This window comes from Equus caballus, chromosome 20 (assembly GCF_041296265.1).
Source record: "Equus caballus isolate H_3958 breed thoroughbred chromosome 20, TB-T2T, whole genome shotgun sequence".
NCBI lineage: Eukaryota > Metazoa > Chordata > Mammalia > Perissodactyla > Equidae > Equus > Equus caballus.
The window spans coordinates 33,583,759-33,590,373 of record NC_091703.1 but is presented as its reverse complement, the minus strand read 5'-3'; positions in this window follow the sequence as shown (position 1 = coordinate 33,590,373).

Sequence of the window (6,615 nt, the reverse complement as noted above, 5' to 3'; positions counted from 1 at the left end):
GCCATCTACACGCCAGGGAGAGACGCCTCAGAAGAAATCAACCTTACTGGAACCATGATCTCAGACTTCTACCTTTCAGAACTGTGAGAAAATAAATTTCTGTTGTTTAAGCCACCCAGTCTGTGGCACTTTGTTATGGAAGCCCCAGCAAACTAATACACAGACATTATCTTTTATGCCTTGCCCTGTATCTGAAAGTGGGATTCTTCAAGAGTCTGAATTGTCTGGAACTCCAAAGCATAGAGTAGATCAATTGACAGTTGACAAAGGTAGATGATGAAGGGCTATTTGCCAGACACCATGGGTCCCACTGGGTGACACACTAAAGTGGACATGTTCCCATTACTTTTCAATTCCATTCAGAACAAAAATTGTGTCCCCATTCTGACATCTAATCACAAGCTATATTTAACTTATTTGAGATACTGAGAAAGCAAGAGCCACAGGCTTAGAATTGCTTTTAGCACAGTATCCAACCAGGGAACACACTGCACAGTTAAGGAGGTACAGGATGGGCCACGACCATGGGATCCACTGGTCATATCACTACCTGCACCATCCAGGGGCTGCTGGTCACACAGAACACTGGACAGGCCTTCTGCAGGCACATCTGATGCACCAGATTTGAGGAAATGCCCTGAAGGGATGGAGTTACATCTTTCAGGACAGAGTGGAAGCAGGTAGGGTCCCACTTACCATCACTTCCAATCACTCACTGAGGGATTTTCTACTTCCTGTCTCCACAACTCTGGGCTCTGCAGAGTAGGAGGTCCTGATTGCCAAACCAAAATGGGGGCACACTTACAAGGACATATGACAAGGGTCTCATTGAACCATGGATTATGGTTGACACCAGGGAAGTTTGGACTCCATGTGCCCAGAGACCAGCAGGTGAGGAAAAGTGTCCCTTTTTCTCCAGGCAGAGGTAACTGACCCTGATCTGCAGGAGGGGATGGCGCTGTGTTACACATAGGGGCAGGAGGAATATGCGGGAAACCTGAGTGATAGACTCCGGCATCTCCTGGTTCTCTCATGTTTCCTGTCACTGTGACTGGACACAAGCAGGAACCCAGGCTGAGAAAGGCTTGAGTTCCAAAGGCCCACGGCCCTCAGATATGAAAGGTCATATTAGGTCTCATCCCCCAGGTAAGCCACAAGGACCCCCATTCCTGTGCTCCGAAATCCATGGCAGCTTTTGTTCAGAGACCCTGCTTCCCATGAGCTGTTCCCAGACAATGAGTGGTCACAGCAGGGACACTAAGGCAGGCCATTCATGGGAGACATGGGGCTTCTCAGATGGCCAACTATGGCTTGAGGACCCCTCTGACCTTGCTCAATTTCTCTTGGATTGCCTGGTTGTCTAGGATACTCCAACAAACCTTTCTCCTTCTGAGCATCACTCAGGATCAGACCTGCATCCAGGTCTGCTGCCTCTCCCAACATTGTCTGGCTCCCTCTCCATATTCTCTGATAGATGTTTCCCCTAATAAAATACCACTGAGTTTAACCCCATCTTGGCGTCTGCTTCTTGGAGACCTGGACCAACAACATCAACAAAATCATTTTTATCTGTATACCAAAGATCTATTGCTTATTCCATCTTATAAAATCTTTCTCTTTATCCAACTTCTCCCACTAACATCTGCTCCATTTTGCTTGTCTTTTTAGTATCTCTTTGAGGTAATATGTATTTGTTGTTTTAGGCCACTAAGTTTAGGTTAATTTTCTGTACAACAAAGACAACTAACAACTCTCTCTCTCTTAAGTTTCTAATATTCTATAGGTATTGTCTACATCTCTTTGATTTCCTTTTTAAATTGCAGCTTGTGAACCATTTCTGATTAATTTTTTAAAAGTGAAAGAAAAAAGAAAATACCAAAGTTCATCACAAGGATCCTTAGCAAGAACTACCCACATTGGAACAAACTCAAAGCCAATGTTATGAGTCACGTGAGAGAGAGGGCTAGGATGACACAAAACAAGGCATTGGTTAGAAATGCATCATTTGATCTTTTGCTCACTGATATCTTGAAGGTTTTCTGGTATACAATGTTCAATCTGATGTGCAAGGCAACTTTATCCTGCAAAGGATTTGATTGTTGTGTTACTTACTTAGAACTGAATTAACTACTTTTACAGAAGTGGGAAAGCATATTGTTGATAAATATAAATTAAACTTGACAATATTTTAAAGGGATAACCAGTGATAGAATAGAAAGCGTGAATGGAAAACACAATAGAGCTGCTTTAAAAGTCTTTAGAGGCACATAGTAACAGTTCTTTTTAGAATCATATTGGTGTCCAAATTACTTCTACCAAATATCATTCCAAAAATACAGTGAAAGATGTTAAATTTATTATAGGATGCCAAGTGAATAGCCAGTTTTGGGAAAACTTTGTTCCTAAATTGGAGTTAACGATTTCTGCCTACTGTATCCCACCAAAACCATTGTCATGATGCTAAGCCAGGTGTATAGGCTGAGGTATGAGATTCACAGTTTCTAACTGAAAAGCAATTTCATTAGGCAACTATTTTTGATGATGTTGGGTAAGAAAATTGGCATTTTAGCCAATACTTTTGACATTGTTAACAAACTAAATTTGAAACTTGTAAGGACAAACAAAGATAGTTATTATTTTGAAGGCATTATTGTCATGGCACCCACTTCTTGGAACTATTTGATCTAGTTTCCACATGTTCACAACTTTGTTGCAACTTATTGAAGGGAACATTATTATTAAAGGCAATTTGAGGGCCAGCCCCACGGCCAAGTGGTTAAGTTCACATTCTCTGCTTCGGTGGACCCAGATTTGCTGAGTCGGATCCTAGGTATGGACCTATACACCGCTCATCAAGCCAGGCTGTGGCAGCATCCCATATAGAACAACTAGAATCACCTACAACTAGATATACAACTATGTACTGGGGCTTTGGGCAAGAAAAAAAAAAAAAGGAGGATTGACAACAGATGTTAGCTCAGGGCCAATCTTCCTCACCAAAAAAAAGAAAGCATACTTTAAAAATGTAAAAAGAAAGAAAGGCAATTGCAAGAAGAACTTACAAATATTTTTGTATCTCCTTTTCTGTCTCAAACTTTTAATCATTACTTTCCAAAAGAGAAATGGAAAGCATTAAAGAAAAATAATCAGATAAGAGAAGCATTGATTTATAAAATTCTAAAGAATATTTAAATTTTGATTGAACATGTATGTAAATTCTTTGATACTCCTCCCCTCTAGAAGTAGAGCTTAATTCCCTCCTCTTGAGTGTGGGCTGCACTTAATGACTCACTTTCAATTTACAGAGTAAGGCTGATGGAATGGTGTGTGATTCTGGGTCTAGGACATAAAACACATTCCAGCTTCCATCTCGGCTGCTCTCTTTCTCAGGTCACTTGCTTTGGGGGAAGACAGCTACCTAGCCATTAGCCACTTTATGGGAAATTCCACATGGCTAAGAACTGAGGATTCCTGGGACCATCCAGGAATGAAATGAGGTATCTTCCAACAGACATATGAGTGAGCCATGTTTCCTCCAAATCCTCCAGCCTCAGTCAAACCATCAGATGATACAGCCTGGCTGACAACTTGACTGCAACCTCAAGAGAGGCCTTGAGCCAGAAGCACTTAGGTAATATCTCCTGGATTTCTGACTCTGGGAAATTGTGGGAGATAACATACCCCTGTTGTTTTAAGCTGTTAAGTTTTGGGTAATTTGTTATGCTGTGGTATATAACTAATAGAGTGTCCAAAAAGAGAGTGAATTGTTGCACTTTAATTTTTGTTTGCTTTAAATTACTTTCAAGATATTAAATATGTCATTTGGTTTTAAGATTTGAGAAGAGGGGCCGGCCCCATGGCTCAGTGATTAAGTTCATGCCCTCCGCTTCGGTGGCCCTGGTTTCACTGGTTCAGATCGTGAGCGTGGACATGACACCACTCATCAAGCCATGCTGAGGTGGCATCCCACAGAGCACAACTAGAAGGACCTGCAACGGGAATATACAACTTCATACTGGGGAGCTTTGGGGAGAAAAAGAAGAAGAAGAAAAAAAAAAAAGAAGATTGGGAACAGATGTTAGCTCAGGTGCCAGTCTTTAAGAAAATAAAAAACTAAAAAATTAATGAATTAATTTAAAAGATTTAAGAAGAATTTCCATGGCTAATAGACAGGATGCATTTTACTGCCATTCACAACAATCTATTTATTTGAACTTCAATTTCCATCTGTGACCCAGATAAACACAAAAGGAAGAATCAGGCCATGCTAGGCAGATTTTATGAGCGTCCACAATAACCAGCCCCTGGTTGTTCACCTTCCCCCAGTTATTCAAACGTTAATGTAGGTGCTGCTGTGAAAGGATTTTGCAGATATAACTAAGGTCTTAAATCAGCTGACCTTAAGACAGGAGGATTCTCCTGGGTTGGACTGTCCCAATCAGGTGAATGCTGTTTGGGGGTTTTTCTGAAGAAAGAGACCCAAAGCGTGAGAGGGATTCAATGTGCGGTATTTTCTCCATTGTGGGCTCTGAAAATGGAGGCCCCATGGCAAAGAATGCCTGTGGCCACTAGGAGTTGGGAGCAGCCCTCCTCTGGCTCCTCAAGGAAACAGGGACCTCAGTCCCACAACTGGAAAACACTGAATTCTGCTAATAATCTCTGGGTATGTTTAGAGGAGGATCCTGAGCTCAAGATGAGAACCTAGCTTTGTGAAACCCTGAGCAGAGAACCCACACACACCACGCTTGGATTTCTGACTAAGGAACTGTAAGCAAATAAATGAGCGTTGTCCTGAGCCACTAAGTTGTGGTAATTTGTTTTGCAGTAACAGAAAACTAATACATAGACCCACTGTGCAGCAGACAAGCACAGAGCATTTTTTCCACTGGGATGAATTTATGAGATTTATTACACTAATTGCATGAAATAAAATCTTTCCTAACTTTTTCTGTATTTTTCATTTTATGAATTTTATGTAATACAATTAAAATTTAATACAATCATATTTCATTCATTCACTCAACAACAACTAATTTAATGCCTACTATGTACAAGGAACAGCCTTAGATGCTGGACATACAACTTTGACCTAAACAGCCCAAAGCCCCTGTGCTCATGTGTCTTACATTCAAGAGGCTTCCTAAGAGTGAGACGGAGCCATTGGGGAGTTTTAGTGAAGAAATGACACCTCCTGAGTCAATTAGCAGGATTACTGACCCCTGTGGGGAGGATAGTCCATGGGTGGCAAGTAAGGGGGTGGTGCTGGTGCCACAGTTCAGGAGTGAGAGGGTGGAGGAGACTAAGGAGAAAAGGGGGCCTGAGGGGTGGGAGGGACAGAGAGAAGGGCTGGAGGAGCAGGGGTGAGGAGAAGCAGCAGAGGTAAAGAACTCTAAAGCAGTGGAATTTTCAGATTCAAATATAGGTTTTGTTTTATAGATCTTTAATAAATATATCTACAGAGCCTAGCAGGGTGTTCTTTGAATTTGGTATTTAATACATTCTGTGGGGCTGGCTAAACACCAACTGTCTCCTTATGTTAAGTACTTGATAAAATAACAAGTGTCATGATAAAATACACACACTGCTCAGACATGAATAATTCATAAAAACAGGCAGTGCAGGAGCACTGGTGAAGGGCATTTGACTGCACTGAACACCTTCAACTTTGAGGTGATTAAAGTTTGTACATGCTCCTGGTTGAACTACACAGAAATAAACTGTGCTTCCATGTACGGAGGATGTGTCACAGACACACAGACACACTCAGGGCTATGGAATTAAGATCATTTTATTTATTTATTTATTTAAGGGTATGCTTTTTGGTGAGGAAGATGGGTCCTGAGCTAACGTCTTGCCAATCTTCTTCTTTTTTAATTTTATTTTTTCTCCCTAAAGCCCCAGTACATAGCTGTACATCCTAGTTTTAAGCCCTTCTAGTTCTTTTATGTGGGATGCTGCCACAGCATGGCTTGATGAGCTGTGTGTATGTCTGCACCCAGCATCCCATCTGGTGATCCCTGGGTAGCCAGAGCAGAGCACATGAACTTACCCACTACGCCACTGGGCTGGCCCCTGAAGACCATTTTAAAACACAACAACCTGGAGTTACAGACATACTGTCTGGGAAAGTAAAACTTATCGGCTTTGTGGCGGTGATTGCAGTGCTCTTTAACCACTAGACCATCAGGGCTGGCTCAGAGGCTAGGTTCCTTTTTGTTCATCAACTGCAGTGGGTAACACAATCTTGAAAACCCCTGAATACCAGGAATCCAATCTGTAGAAGAAGTGATTTAAGCCCCTTCATATATAAAAGTATCTAAAGTTTGCTGGTCTCACTGCTTCAACAGCCTGAATTTGCGCTAGCCAGTGGTGGAACCACCTCACCCTCTGTCAGCTGCCATGCTTTGGCTGCAGCTCACAAGGAAGAACTAGAACGACTTACAACTAGGATACACAACCATGCACTGGGGCTTTGGGGAGGACAAAAAAAGAGGAAGATTGGCGACAGATGTTAGCTCAGGGCCAATCCATTCCTGAAAAGAAAAAAAATGGAAGCTGGTCTCTATGAGAACCTCTGTCTGGTGTTTTCAGGCACAACTTCTCCAGGTTTAAAGA